Genomic DNA, 16,120 nt, shown 5'->3' with positions numbered 1-16,120 from the left:
ATCAAATGGGAGTAGAACATTCATCCAAAAACATTGCTCTACCACTGATTAACACGCTGGCACCATTAAGAGTGTCTACAAAGGTCTGTGAACCAGCTATCAAGCTCTCTAGACAGACACAGAAACATGAAGCTACAGAGGAATGATCAAAAATGGCTAATGACCAAGACTAGGAAGCTTCAGTCGACTTATTAGATCTGTCAACGTATACTATCCCTGAAAATGAAAACGATGAGAGAGAATCATCCGAAATAGAAGAACTAATCCAGGAACCAGCTTCATCGGAATCTAAGGGATCGCACGATGACATGCAAGACCAAAGATGGTTGAGGCACCTCTTGGCCCAATAGCTATTAAACAAATGAGGAGAAAATCGTGGAATATGAAGGGACAAGCCATACATTCTAGGCTATCCCTTGAAGACCGGTTCAAGTTACTGAGAAACAGCAAGCAAACTATCGCAGCGGCTATACTGTCAAAAACTGCCGGTTCATGTTCCTGCAACGTTGATTGTGGGACAGTGGAAACAAGACAGCAAGTGATTAGTCAAATACCGGGCAGAGGGGATACATTTACACATCAAAAAGACAACGAGAAACCAGAAAGAACATCTCAAACAAAACAATCTAAAGAAGTACAGACAGACAACTCGCCAGCGATAGAGGAAGAAACTGGACAACAGCAGGTGAAAGTTCAGTACTGTTTAGTACCTGCTGAGATGCTCGGACAGAAAGATCAGTACAGGTTATTGCCCCTGAAACTTGTAAAGCCTAGGTGCTCACAAGAACCGAAGATTAAGGAACAAGTGATGCACGAAAAGAACATGAAGTTGAAGTCTACAAGCCCTGAGGCCAACAAAACAAATAGCTAAATACAGTGTTGGTTTTAGAAAGGATGTTATCAATAAACGATAGTCTAATTTTAAACGGGGCCAACGTAATCGCGCTTCTCCATCACATACCCTGTTGGAGGCCCTTTACTATGAACGATTTACTAATTATCTAATTTTTGTAGGATGAAAGGACTGATAGTGATCCTACATTTGGCTACTCCATGGATAACCAAACTTCTCCTGGATGATGCTGCCCAATTGAGACCAATGGGATTTGATCTTCTTGAGTATTCAGCGGAAATATTTTAATTCCAGGCCCAAGTCAGAGCAAAGCAGGATCAGCCCGGGGGCTGTAGGCCAAAAGATAATAACACTAAAAGATCATTGTGGCAGACAGACAATGATAGGCGAGTTACATCGTGGCAGACCACACCAGGAGGGTTACACAAAGAAATGTGAAAAACAGCAAAAGGGAAGGATGGCGAAGAAGACAATTGGCGAATCTTCTGGCTGAAAAAATGGGGAAACTAACGCCAAAAATGCACAGATAATGGCATAAGGATGGTTGCAAGCTGGAATACTCTGGGTTTTGCCCATTTGTTTTCAAAAGAAGACCTTTTTTTCAAGAAAATATGATTTAATCTATAACCTGGTTGAGAGAACCCTCACTATTGGATGGCTATAGGATTCATTTGAATCCAGCTATCAAAGACATGAAAGGTAGACCCATGTCTGGTTTGTTGATAGCCATAAATAACCTCTGCAATTGATCCTAATTGAAGAACTTAACCTAAATCCGTGTATACAAGTTTTGGTGGGGAGATTACCCCCCAAGTCGGATGGGTCGGAAATGGTCCCAATTCTTGTAAATTTCTATTGGAACCCCAAAAGACAGGAATTGAACAACTTTCCCAAACAAATAATGGGTTTAATCGATGGTGTTAGATCAAAATGGACAGATGCTCATTTTTTTATTGTGTGGAGATTTGAACTCTTTGTCTTGAACGGAAAGGAATTTTTGGGTGATCTGCTTCTCAAAACAGAATCTGAAACTAGAGGTCAGCGTTGGGTTACAGCCATGAAATCAAGAGACATCCAAATTCTAAACGGAGCAGCCAAAGGTGATATTCCTGGGAAAGTAACCGGGTCAGGAAAGGCAGGAACTTGCATCATAGGCTATATCTGCGTATCACGCAATTTGTCTGTTAGTACAAACATTGCGGGTAGAAGAAAAACAAAGTAGCAATCACAATTTGCTAACAATGACTTGGGAAATGGTGAAACCGGTTGAAGCTCAGCATTGCCAAACTAATCTAGAAGTAACACCGGGAAGAAATAGATTGAAGATCAAAGTGAGGAAAATAGCCTGCCTTACAGCTTCGCTCAAGCAAGAAATGCAGCGTGCAGTAAGAGAAAATGAAACTGATATGGTAGACTATCCTCAACTCCTGGAGGCATACCAAATCAAAAAACAACGGGTTAATAAACCTATTGTCCACAATCGACATGCATTCGATTTAGCTGTTATGGAAAAAAAGAAGTTAACAGTCTGATTTACAAGCTAACGAAACAAAATACATCAGGGGCGAAAATAAAGAGTAAGAAACTCACAGTATAGAAACTGGTGCAAGCTACATAGGAAAAATGTAATCCGAAAAGATGCAGAAAGAATGCTACAAAAATTAAGCCAAAAGAACACAGCTGAGATATGGACTATGATTAATGAATTTGATGTGCCCCAGAAAGCCTTGATGGCCATCCCGTTTCGGCATTGTGGGGGACATCACATTTCTTAAAGTTTTTGGATAATAACTTCTTGGAACAACGGAAACAAGAAAAGAGCAGTCAACCATGGGAAGACTTGGATATCAACCTGGAGTCGGTAAATGATGTGATACTGAAATTAAAGAACTCGTGAGCTCCTGGTCCCGATTGGATGACAAATGCCCTACTTAAAGATCCTGACCAATGGTCAACATTTCAAATGTATTTCTCTGAATACATAATGAAAATCAAAGCAGTTCCAAGCTCATGGAAAAAGGCAGTGATAGTCCCGATATATAAGAAAAGTCCCGTTCGGACCCGGGCAACTACTGACCCATAGCGTTATTGGACGTTGCGAGAAAGGTATTTGCCACACTCCTACTCAAAACTCTGGCAAACTGGAGTATGGAAACGAATCGAGAAGACGAATGGCAATCAGGCTTTGTGAAGGGCGTGGGAACTTCATTGAACATATTTCTTATAAACATCTTAAAGGCCCAAACAAAAAGGCACACAGAGAAATATGTCTATTTGGCTTTCATAGACTTCTCTCAGTCATTTGATACCAACAGCCGGCCAAAACTGTGGGACAAATTGACAGACTTGAGGTGTCCGGGACACATCTTCGAGGCAATAATAGACCTACACGCCGAAACATCATGGCAAGTGAGGCTAGATAGAACAGGTCTGTTACCGCAAGAAATTCAAACTAATAAAGGCCTCAAACAGGGGTGCCCGTTGGCGCCATTGTTTAAACTGTTTATTGCAGATCTAGAAACAGCCTTTCAAGACATCAGATGTTTTCCGCCTAAGATCAGCACTGTAACAATAGTGCACATGCTGTATGCAGACGATGTGGTCCTGCTGGATCAGACTCCGGTAGGACTACAAAGGCAACTGGACGCATTACAGAAATACGTGGAGTTGAACGCTTTAAAAATTAACCCAGCAAAGTCACAGATCTTGACGTTTCGACCAGGCAACAAGAGGCAGACCAGGAAAGGGAAATCATGGGTTATACAAGGACAAAAAATCCTGGTGTGTACTCTCTAATATACCTGGGTGTGTGTTTGAACACAAATAAGAGATCTGCCAAGAGTCAAACTACTTAAAGCTAAAGCCTTCAACCTGGCTAGCCAGGGAAGAATACTGCTGAAGAAATGTTTTGGATTTTCAATGTTACCATTAATAACCTTCTACCGTATGAAGGCCCTTCCGATACTTACCTATGGGGCAGAAACCTCCTTTACATTCGGTGGAGAAAACTGGGCAAAGATTGGATGATTTTGGAAGAGTGCTCTGAATGCCTAAAAGTACCTCCGTTCAAGCCATCAGGATGGAGTTGGGCCTGACAGTAATGAGTACAATAGTTGTATGGAAATCTGTTTGTACAGAAAGTGCACAGATGTTACTCAACGGGGTGGCTTTGCGGCCTTAGGTAAAGTGCTTGTGGCCAACTAAGATAAAACACTATCAGAATGGCAAGCAGTCTGCCAAAGAATCTTTAATCAGCTAGACAAATCAGAACAAAGCCTAAGGGAGAACCCATATAGGGTTAAAAAAAAATGGTATACGCAACACTGGATTATTACCCAACAAGAACGCCAGAAATTCGAACTGCATGGGTGGACAATTCAGGAAGCAAGAAAGCTGAATAGTCAGCTGAAATATCTAGTGAAATTTACAAATTGGTACTTTTGGGACCAGTTTCTAAGTTTACGGATAAACTTATTCCCAACGAGAGAAGTACTGAGCTGGGGGAAACAGAATGAATCTTTGACCTCGTGCAGACTGTGTAAAGAAGAGGATTCATAAGAAACCTTGAAACACTTGGTATTATACTGTTCAGCCATGAGGGATGTAAGAATCACGTTATTGACTGAATTTTCCACAGAATGTGGCTCCCGGACGATGGAAGAATGGTGGGATGATTTACTTAGGGGAGACCATAACCCATTGACAGTAGCATTGGTAAAAAGTAAAGTGATGTATCGAACTAGAAACGTATGAGTAATGATGGTGAAAAACTGTTTGTCACTGGTAATGGTAAAAGGCAATTTTTATATAGTTTGATTTGCATATTTGAAATTTGTGTTTTTATTAATCTGTGTTTTTTGATAAGTGGCAAAAGGTTATCCATGTTGTGTAACCAGGAAAGCCAATAAAAAAAAAAAAAAGAAATGTCTGGTGTGGGGTACATTAACCAGCCCAACAGAAATCCCTGTATTAATTAATTTCCCATAGAGAGGAACGCGGTGTGAATAGGTTAAGCTTGCAAATTAACCTCCTTGCGTACTGTCTTTCTTTAATAATCTAGCCATTTAAAATATAGTTGCAGCAGAACAAGTCATTTTGCTAACAAAACCGAGTTTGCCAGTGAAAGTGTTTCCCTTTTAAAAATCAAATTTTTCCTTTCCTGTTAAGAATCCCTCACTGTCAACCATAAAGAGTCACCCTTTAACTTTAGTATCATACCTGTTATGTGCCTTTGTACCTCATCAGCAAAACCGATTTCCGATTCGGTCTGTTTAGCTCATTTCTGAAGTTGTTTGCTTGTTTTAAACCCATGAAAACTAAGAAATTGCAATTTTGCCACGTGTGATTCTTGCTGCACTGTTTTTCCTTCCGAAAGTCGATTTTCTAACTTCTACGCATGTTGTTTATTGCCTTGCCTTGTAGCTTGTAAGTTTTCTTGCTTCTTTATCCATGCAACCGCACATTGAAAATAACTATTGAGTAATTCTTAGTGCCATTTTGCTCATTTTTCAAGGGTTCAATCAGATTTTGGCCTCGCATTCAGGGCTGGTAGGTCGGATTTTCAATCTAATTTTTGCCTAATATACTTGACTCCTTTCTACTCCTCTCCACCCACACAAAGCTTGGTTAACAGGGGTTTGAGGGAGTGTTGCAAGGGGAATGCATAACGTTGGTGCCATTTAAAAGTATTACCCAAAAAGTAATCTTGCTTTCATTCATTTTTGCATTGATATATCTGATGTTAGAAAGTTAAATTAAGTGTCCTATCATTTTACTGTGTAATTATCACCACACTGGCTGCCCTATATTGAATCTGTTTGATTTTCATTTGAATTTGTAAAATAAATAAATATTTCATTATTACACACTAGCCTGGTTTATGGTCCATTGCAACACGGGGTGTATGTCAAGGGGGTGTGAGACAGGTTGGCTGCCTTTTCAAAGCTGAATCTGAAATCAATAAAATTAAAAGCGTTTTTTTTGTGCGCCGCACCCCTGGCGTAGAAAGAGTCCTGGTCTGGAGTGTGCCGTGTCTTTAAATCCGTGACACTGGATCCTTTCATTTGTCCTACATCGTCTGTTCTGGATTTTCTGCTTTCTTTTGCCTGGTTAGATCTCCAGATTACTGCCATCTGTCTTTAAAAGGAACCCTGAGCAAGGCTTTTACTTCACAATCCCCACTGTTATGCCATTTCTGCAGGGCTTGTGCAACCAGTTTCCACCAAGCTTGTTTGCTCTGTTAAACCTGCTTACTTGGTGTTTTCCAATGCGAAGGTTACTTTGGCAGTGGGGCTGTACACAGCCCACCCCTAGGTGTTTTTGGACTTTCATATCTGAGAAGATTCATCTTTCTGTGATTTTCTTGTTTTTTCTTCCCTCCTCCGCCTTACCCTTCCAATAAGTTTGAGTGCTAGCAAGAAAGGGTATAGAACTGAGATTATAGGGTGCAGCAGCTCCGTATATACTGTCCTCGACGTGACGTCTGGCATAGGGTGCGGAATGGCGTGGAGTGGACTTGAGGCTACTCTGCCCCCCGCCCCATCCCTGGTGTTAAAAATGTTTCCGAAGGCAGATGGATATTCTTCACACAGATTTTTCATCTCCGATATTCTATCTCCAGCGCCAACAGAAAGAACATTACAGAGAGAGAAGTAATTTGTATGTTTTTGTGGATATTTTAACGGCTTTAAAAGTAGTTTAGAAACAAGAACTACATTGAGCCACCCAATTATTTTCTTAAATTAGTATAGTAAATTAGTCTCTTTGGGTGGAATAATTGCAAACATTTGTAAGGAATTTATGGTGGCAACAGTAAAGATAGACGCAAGTGATAGAAGTTCAGAGGTGTTTATTGAACTTCAAACAGGGTGAGATAAACGCCTAATCTAAACCTAATTCTAAGATGGGAGCAAGCTATGACCATCTAATAATAAGGCAGTCCTAGTAGCATCTTGTCAAATAAAAAGGGCCTATACTAAAAAATCTTTTGCCAATCCTTACTGATAAGTTACAAAATAGTGTGGGATCATGTTCATTGGAAAAGAAAGAAGTGTTCTCAAAATGATAAGTCGGGATGGTAAGGTGCGGGTCTCCCTACACCATGTTTTTTTGCACGGGACAAGCGGCGGGACTCCTGAGCACAGCACACTGGTGTGCCTCGCCAGCACGAGGTTACAGTTTGTTTCCAAAATATTGGGGCCTTCTGTGGCAAAGTCTCTTTCACACAAAGTCTCTTGCCTCAGAGGATCTGATGTAGTACAATCACCAAAACTTCACTGGGCGGTTATTCTTTGCCTTCGGATCCCCCTCTGTCCGTCTCCGATCCTTTGTGCAACGTGGCCCTCCCTCTGTCGGTTTCCGGTATAGGGATGGCACCTGGTGTCACTCACAGTGCCTTTTTATTGTTCTTCCAATATGATAGAGATGAGGGGAGAGGACGGGCAGTGGAGATGACGTATACATCTGCCACTCTGCAACATCGATAGGGACCACCCATAGCGATGGGGAAATATAGTCCTTATAGTGTTACTTTAATAAAATATCATCCATCGTGCAATTTGAGAGTCTGTGTCCTTCTTACTTGCCACAAATGGTGTCAGGTTTGGGATTTATACCAGCTGATAGAAGTTGGGGACCCATAGAATTCACAAAATGATGCTCCAATGCTAGAAACCCCACCGTAGCCACAGCTGAATCCATAGGGTTTGACCTGCAAAGCACTGAAGAAGTTGAAATACCTCCAGGTGAGAGGCATTTGATCCCTACGCGTTTCAAACACTAACCCCTCCTAAAGTAACCTATATTAGGCGCACCTCCATGTCTGGGCTGGCTTGGAGACATGGGTTAGATGTTATGGCCGGAGTTATAGACCATGATTTTCAGGGTGATGCTAAAGTGCTTTTACATCATCATGAATAGAATCCCTATAATGTGAGAGAAGGGGAAAAGATTGCTCAAGGTATTTGTTCCCCATCCCCCATGCAGTAGCGGAACAGAAAGAGACAGAACAGGGTTCAGAAGGGTTTGTTGAAGCAGCCCTCCCCATCACAGAAAAAAACCACAAAGAACTAGATAGGATTGCTCCCTTACCTGACCCAGTGAAAGAATCCCATTCTCCCAGACGCCTTTAACAAGGGAATTTCCGCAGAAGCAGAGCATAGTCAATCCAGCCCATTCATTTTCTTTAAAAAAGTTTCCATAACCAAATAATACCTAGGTCTATTGGCCAAGTGTTTTTTCTGACGTTAACATTTTTATATCCACTTGTGAGATTTGTCAGAAGATGGCCAGTACTCGTGCCACCCGCCCCTTTGCAATCTTTAGCAGTAATTGAAGTCCCATTTTCTAGGATTGCTATGGATATTGTCGGATCTCTAGAGCTCTCCAAACTGGGAAACTGCTTTATTGTTGTCATCCTTGATTATGCCATTTGATACCCAGAAGCCTTCCCTCTGTGTAATAATACTAAGCAACACATTTTAAAATATCTCTTACCATTTCTCTCCAGAGTGGGGTTCCCAAAAGAAATGATTACGGATCAAGGTACGACCTTCATGTCCCACCTGATGCAAGTCGGTGAAGGAAATATTAAATATCAAGACAATGAGAACGTCGGTATATCATCCCCAGTCTGAACGTCTTGTAGAATGTTTCAGGCAAACCTTGAAACGGACATTAACAAAGTTGGTCTAAACAGATGTAACGAATTGGGACGTAATGCTATCTTGGGCCCACTTTGCCACCAGACCCCACCCCCCCACACCATTAGTCTCCCTAGGATATTCTTCATTTGAACATATGTATGGAAGGGAACCCTGCAATGTCTTTGACATGCTGAAGGAGACCTAGGAGGAGAGCAAAGCCTCGTTACCAATCTCTCAAACGGCTCAAAAGTTAAAGGCGTAAATGCAAGCCATGCAAGAAATTGTAAAATAAAAACATATAGGACAGACCCAGGAACAGGCTGTCTATAATAGACGTGCAGTCACTCCAACCTTTTCGGTTGGACATTCGGCATTGGCAGGGACGTCATTTCACCATAATGCCATGTCGGGGGTAGCGAAAGTGACATTACACGACCCATGACCTCTGATGACGATCTCTCAGGAAGTGATGTCATTTAACTCCACCCCAAAGTGACATCACCGGAAGCGATGGAACATGACCTTTCACCTCTTGACAAAACAGGAAGTGGCATCACATTGCATTGTTCCAAAGTACACTATGAAAAATATGGTTACAATATCACTGTAATGTGATATACATTTCATACAAGAATGGATCACCATATGTATCGTTACTATCAGTGTGTAAGGCCCATACTACCACATCACTGTGAATGCAAGCAGACGTCCAAGGCCAAATGATGTGTTTATTATATAGCACTTATGCTTAAGTGCTTTATATAGAACATATATTCATACAATATCACCCAATCTGTGTTGGTACTCCTTTATCTACCTCAGAAGGATGAAAGGCTGATTTGGCCTTGCCGGGATTCAAACCTGCAATCTGCAGATCACACACACATCGCAGCGGTGAACGTCCAACCCACTGAGCTATCTTACCGGATATAGCTATGTTATCGGCTATAGTAAAATGAGCAATTGCATGTCTGAATGTTCTCAAAGTGAGAAAGCAAATTACACTATGTAGTGGATACCAGTAAACTACGTGGAACTACTTTTCAGGCATCAGAGGTTGGCACCATTTTGGAGTGTCCATAACTGTGTATTAAAGAATTTAGAGTAGCGTAGGGATAACAGCACACTCTCACGGCATCCCGTAATCTGGGCACTCGTTACCTCATACATGCAAACAAACATCCATAACAGCATGCCATGGAGATAGGAAAGATAGACGGATTGAAACAAAGCATTAATTGTGGCAAAATGAAATCAAGGACCTCTTCATGTGCTATGGTCAAACATTTCTACACTATACATATTACGCTCACCTGGTTCCCACAGGGTTGTCCAGCGAAACTGGACAGCCACGGTCTCCACCAACGTGATGCGTAGTGCAGAGATAACTGACTGGACTGGCCCACTTAGCTTCGTCTGCTTGACCCGTAGAAGTAGTCTCCTAAAGGCGGAGAAAGGGAATAAGCCTCCCGTGGATTTGAGTAATAGCCCCTCACTGCGTCCCCTTTTATCACCTCTGATATTCCCGTTCACAAAGCTCACCTTATAGTTTTGAATGATGAGCTCTCCATCCTGCGAGGAACGCGGGGGCGCGTTGATGGCCAGTTACTTCACTGGCTCGAGGATATTGGAAGAGTTCTAGACAAATCTTGGCTCCAAACCTCCTGGCGAAGGACCGTAAGTATATAGTTCTTAAGAGTTCTCAAATGTCTGAATAATCACTCTTGTCCAATTCCTTTGTTTATCTTGCAGCTTAGACCCAAAAGAAGATGGTCTTGTGGCAGCTGAAAGCGTTTAGGTAAGAGTCTGCGTTATCCCACACTGTCGGTTAAATGATGCCAAGGTTTAACTCGCTGCTTTCTCTTTTCTTACAGGTGCGGCGTAAGAAGATTTGGCGTGCACGTGAATAATATTTCCGGCGGTAAAATCAGGTAAGTATATGGTGGCAAGAGATTTTCCTTGTTTGTTCCCTCGGCTCACCTTGTTGTTTTCTTGTCCCCCTTAGGTGCTGGAATGCAGCAACATAATGATGGAGACTGCGCCGGATTGTAGAGATGCTGCGAGGAACGGTGAGTATGGGGCGGCGATGCTGCTGGCGATGCGACGTGTTTAAAATAAAGTCTGTTTCTGGTTCAAAGGTGCGATGAATCCGGAATCGGGTAAGAAACCCAATAATGTCCTTGTTCTAACCTTTCTTCTTCTTTTCCTTCTTTCTAGGCGCTCTGGACTCGAGGCGGGCGTGGCAAGAGGCTGGATGCTGACTGCAGGCACGGTGAGCGTTACGCTGCAGGATGCAGAATAATGCGAAGCGTGTGCTGCTCTTCGGTCGTGTTTTAAATAGCCTTGAAAGTAGTCCCAGGTAAGTATTCCTCCACAACCATACTCGAGTAACAAAATAGTCCCTAGGTAACGTAGTCCCTTCCAAGCCTCACATGGGCTTGGATCTCTTGCATCATGGTCTGCATCAGGTAAGTTTTAACATATGAGCCTGGCACCTATGGCGCCAAGACTGTACCCAAATAGCCCCGAACAGGGGTTGCTGGCCTTTCTCTGGGTAACATGATGCCTGCTTCCGGGGTTCATGGACTTGGTCTGGATGCCCGGGGGTAGGCATCATGACAGCACTCCCCCCCCCCCCCACAGCCCCCCAAGGCCCCTCCTAAAGTCGTTCTTCCCCTTGGTCTTGGTTTGTCTGGGAAATTCCAGTGGAATCTTCTCACCAACAGAGGTGCATGAACGTGGTCACTAGGTTCCCATGACCTTTCTTGTTGTCCGTAACCTTTCCAGTCGATTAAATAAAGTTTTGACTTAACCATTTTGGAGTCCAGAATACTTTTAACTTCAAATTCGGGTTCCCCGTCTATAAGGATGGGGCCAGGGGGCTTGGTTAGTGTTGTTCCAGGTTGTACTGGCTTCAGAAGTGACACATGGAAGACTGTGTGAATTCGCATACTAGCAGGTAATTCCAATTTGACGGCCACCGGCTTGATAATGGCCTTAATAGAGTAAGGTCCCAAATATCTAGGGTTAAAGGTCCGCGTTCCCTTTAGAGGTATGTGTTTTGTGGCCAACCAAACTTGATCCCCAATCTGGTATTGTGGAGCATCACTTCTATGCTGATCAGCATTTTTCTTGTATTTTTCTTTCGCTTGTTTCAAATGTTCAGTTGCTTCCTTAAAGGCTTGTGTAATAGTAGCGTGCAGATGGTTCACTGCGGGCATTTCTAAGTGTTGAGGTGAGTCAAGTTCTGAGGTTCGAGAATGGTGCCCGTATATGGTATAAAAGGGGCTTTGTCCAGTTCCAGAATGTACAGAGTTATTGTATGCGTATTCGGCAATCCATAGAATGTCCTTCCAATTACCTTCAGTCTGGTGTAACATACAACGCAGGTACTGTTCAAGAGTCTGGTTGGTCCTCTCCGTCTGACCATCGGTCTGGGGGTGGTGACTGGTTGATAACCTCACGTTGGTTTGCGCCAATTGACATTTCTTCCAAAAATGTGAAATGAATTGACTACCTCGGTCAGAGACCAATACGGAAGGAAATCCGTGTATTCGAACAATGTTTTCGAGGAACTCCTTGGCCAGGATTGAAGCAGAAGGTAATCCCTTTAAAGGACTAAAGTGAGCCATCTTGGAAAAAAGATCCACAATAGCTACAATGGTGTTAAATCCATTAAATGGAGGTAGATCTGTAATAAAGTCTAACGATAAGGTGTGCCATGGTGTAGGCGGAATATCCAAAGGTTGTAAAAGTCCAGCTGGTTTTTTCTTCTGACTTTTGTTTTGGGCGCAAATGCCACAAGACATTACAAATGACTTTACGTCTTTTCGCCAGGTGGGCCACCAGAATTGTCTCTTAATTTTAGCTTCAGTCTTTGCGATACCTGGGTGCCCTTCCATCAGGGGGTCATGATAATTGGAGATGACTAGTTCTTGTAGTTCCTTGTGTCGCAGAAATAGTCGCCCTTGATAATAAGGTAGGTCATTGAGTAGTCCGGGCCTTTCTTTACCCAGTCCTGCAGGGCTGTTGGATCGAAGAGTTGTTGGATCTTTACCTGAATATCCTCTAGTGTCTGTAGAGTATTTATGCCAAGAATTCTTCGTTCTGAAATTATAGGTACCGGTTCTGGGTTCACATATGCTTCTCCTATCCCTATTCGGGATAAGGCGTCTGCCTTGCCATTTTTACAGCCTGGTCGATAAGTGATCACGAAATCGAACTCTGCAAAGAACAATGCCCATCGAAGTTGGCGTGACGATTGGGCCTTGGCTGTTTTTAAATACTGCAAGTTTCGGTGATTACAGTAACGGTATGCCTGGCACCGAGAAGATAGTGCCGCCAAGCCTTGAAGGCGGATTTGATGGCTAATAACTCTTTATCAGTAACCGCATAGTTTAACTCGGGTGCCGAGAACTTTCTGGACCAAAATGCTACTGGATGAAGTTGACCAGTTTCAGGATCCTTCTGGGACAGGACAGCTCCCATGGCTAAACTGGATGCATCAGTTTCAACTATGTATGGAAGTTCAGGGCGTAGATGCTTTAATACAGGTGCAGACGTAAATTATGCTTTCAACTCTTGGAAGGCATTTTCAGCTTCTTCGGTCCACAAGAAGCGTTTGTTTTTTCACAAGAGTGCTGTGATAGGGTGTACAACATGTGAGAAATCCGGAATGAATCTGCGGTAGAAATTAGCAAATCCGAGCATGCTTTGTACTCCTTTGACTGAACTGGGTGATGGCCACTTGAGAATTGCGTCCACCTTTCGAAAGTCCATTTGGACTCCTTTTTGGAGTCCGGATAAATCCAAGGAATTCAACTTCCGTAGCATGAAAAACGCATTCTTCCAATTTTGCATATAACTTGTGCTGGCGTAGTTTCTCAAGGACTGCACGAACGTGCTTCACATGGTTTGATTCTGAAGAGGAGTACACTAGAATATCGTCTATGTATACGACAACACAGACGTCAATGAGTTCATGAAGGACATTGTTCATAAAATACTGGAAGGCTGCTGGGGCATTGCACAACCCGAAGGGCATCACCTGGTATTCGAATAACCCGTACTTAGTGCGAAAAGCAGTCTTCCATTCGTCGCTTTTCTTTACACGTACCAGATGATATGCCCCTTGGAGATCTAATTTAGTGTAGATGCAAGCGTCCTTTACTTGGTCTAGTAATTCGGGGATCAGAGGCAATGGGTATCTGTTCTTAACCGTGATCTGATTCAATGTGCGGTAGTCTATGCACGTTCTGAGGTCACCTTCCTTTTTTGGCACGAAGAACAAAGCTGAAGATGCAGGGGACTTGGATGGATGGATGAATGAAGCCATTGGCAAGGTATTGGTCCAAGTATTGTCGTAGGTGAAGGTTTTCAGGTTCCGTAAGGGCATAGATCCTACTACATGGAGGTTGTGCACCGGGTATGAGATCGATTTGACAATCGTATGATCTGTGAGGTGGTAAGGTGTTTGCCTGTTCTTTTTAAAAACATCCTGGAATTCTTGATATTCCTGAGGTAACTGCACGATTGGAGTAGTGACTGTGGCCAGGCCTTTGTTCAAGGGTTTTTTCGGGTAACAAGTATGTGCACAATCCGGGAAGGTTATTCTCTTCTCTCGCCAATCAATACAAGGATTATGTGTTTCCAACCAAGGTATCCCCAGTATTATTTGGAACTGCGGGGCTTTGATTAAATCAAACACAATAGTCTCTCGATGCCCATCCTGACCCAATAGTCTCATCTCTGTGGTGGAATAAGTTCCAGGCCCAGAGGCAATTTCAGTTCCATCAACTGTGGTGATGACATCCGAAGTGGTCTTTCTGCAGAGAGGTAGATTCATTCTAGAAACCAATTTGTGGTCTACATAGTTTCCTACGGCCCCGCTATCAATGTATGCCCTTACTGCGTGCATACGTGATGGCCGCCTTGGATCTATAAGGACCATTGGTATGATGAAGTGCGAGGTCTGAGTATCCTTCTTCAAGCTCGGCAAGCGGACATCTACGCTTGTCGGGCGTGGTCGTTTCCCGAGTGACACCATATGGCTTTTATCAGCAGCTCCTACCACTTTCTTGGGTGGTTTTACAGGGCAATCCCGTAGAAAATGTCCCAAAGTTCCACAGTATAGACACAATTGCAATTGCCGTCTCCTTTCTCTTTCCTTTTGAGTCAAGGGTCCTTTAACCCCTCCGATTTGCATGGGTTCTGAGGCATCTGCTCCTTTGGGGGTAGCGTTGGGTTTTACCAACACCCGGTTCTCGAACTTGGCTCGGTCAGCCTTTCTGTTCTGAAGTCTGTGATCTAACTGGACCACTAAGTCTATATATTCAGCACAGTCTTGAGGTGGGTTCACAACTTGAGCCAAAACATCTTTGAGTTCTCCTCGAAGTCCTCAATGAAATAACGTAATCCGTTTTACCTCGGGCCATCCAGTTTCCACCACCAACCTATTGAAGGTTGCGATGTAGGTTAGAAGGTCCTGTCGTAGGGACAAAAGTTCGTTATCCAGGGCCTGTCCTTGGGAGTGCCGGGCAAATGGTCTTTCCATGCTCATTTGAAAACCCTGAAAATCCCGAAGAATAGGGTCATCCTGATTGACTAGTGGAATTGACCAATCCGCTGCACTGACGCTGAGATATGATAATACAAAGGCTACTTTGGCTTGATCATTTGGAAAGGGTCCAGGTCTGCATAAAAAGTGCAAGCGGCATTCGTTCATAAACACGGCAAACTTTTTCGGGTCCCCAGCAAAACGTTCCGGCGGGGCTAAACGAATGCTCCCTGGTAGAACTACTTGCACAGGATTGCTCGATGAAACAGGAGTTGAATTCCCCCCGAGTCCAGGTAATGGTGTTTGCCCAGCTTGGTTTTGCAGTAATTGTCTAGCAAGATCATCAGTGCATTCCTTAGAAACAATCAGCTCTCTCCTGAGGGTATTAGCTTCTTGGTGAGTGGCATGTACTTCAGCCCTAAATTCCCCTAATAATTGGGCCAGTTGGTCAGTTTGAGGTCTCCATGACACCCGGGTGAGGATTTGTAGGAAGGCTTCGCGTTCTGTTACACTCACCTGGTTCCCACAGGGGTGTCGAGCAGAACTGGACAGCCACGGTCTCCACCAACGTGATGCGTAGTGCAGAGATGACTGACTGGACTGGCCCACCTAGCTTTGTCTGCTTGACCCGTAGAAGTAGTCTCCTAAAGGCGGAGAAAGGGAATTAGCCTCCCATGGATTTGAGTAATAGCCCCTCACTGCATCCCCTTTTATCACCTCTGATATTCCCGTTCACAAAGCTCACCATATAGTTTTGAATGATAAGCTCTCCATCCTGCGAGGAACGCAGGGGCGCGTTGATGGCCAGTTACTTCACTGTCTTGAGGATATTGGAAGAGTTCTAGACAAATCTTGGCTCCAAACCTCCTGGCGAAGGACCGTAAGTATATAGTTCTTAAGAGTTCTCAAATGTCTGAATAATCACTCTTGTCCAATTCCTTTGTTTATCTTGCAGCTTAGACCCAAAAGAAGATGGTCTTGTGGCAGCTGAAAGCGTTCAGGTAAGAGTCTGTGTTATCCCACACTGTCGGTTAAATGATGCCAAGGTTTAACTCGCTGCTTTCTCTT

At 43.4% G+C, this 16,120-nt stretch overlaps 1 protein-coding gene across 1 annotated transcript in view; it reads left to right on the top strand.

The window, feature by feature from the left end:
* The window catches only part of KIF3A (kinesin family member 3A), a 1,370,456-nt gene that overhangs the window by 435,681 nt on the left and 918,655 nt on the right, over window positions 1-16,120 (top strand). The gene's annotated exons all lie outside the window — the stretch shown is intronic.

This window comes from Ambystoma mexicanum, chromosome 11 (assembly GCF_040938575.1).
Source record: "Ambystoma mexicanum isolate Mex_15411 chromosome 11, UKY_AmexF1_1, whole genome shotgun sequence".
NCBI classification, from domain to species: domain Eukaryota; kingdom Metazoa; phylum Chordata; class Amphibia; order Caudata; family Ambystomatidae; genus Ambystoma; species Ambystoma mexicanum.
This window is presented reverse-complemented; position numbering and strand designations above follow the sequence as displayed.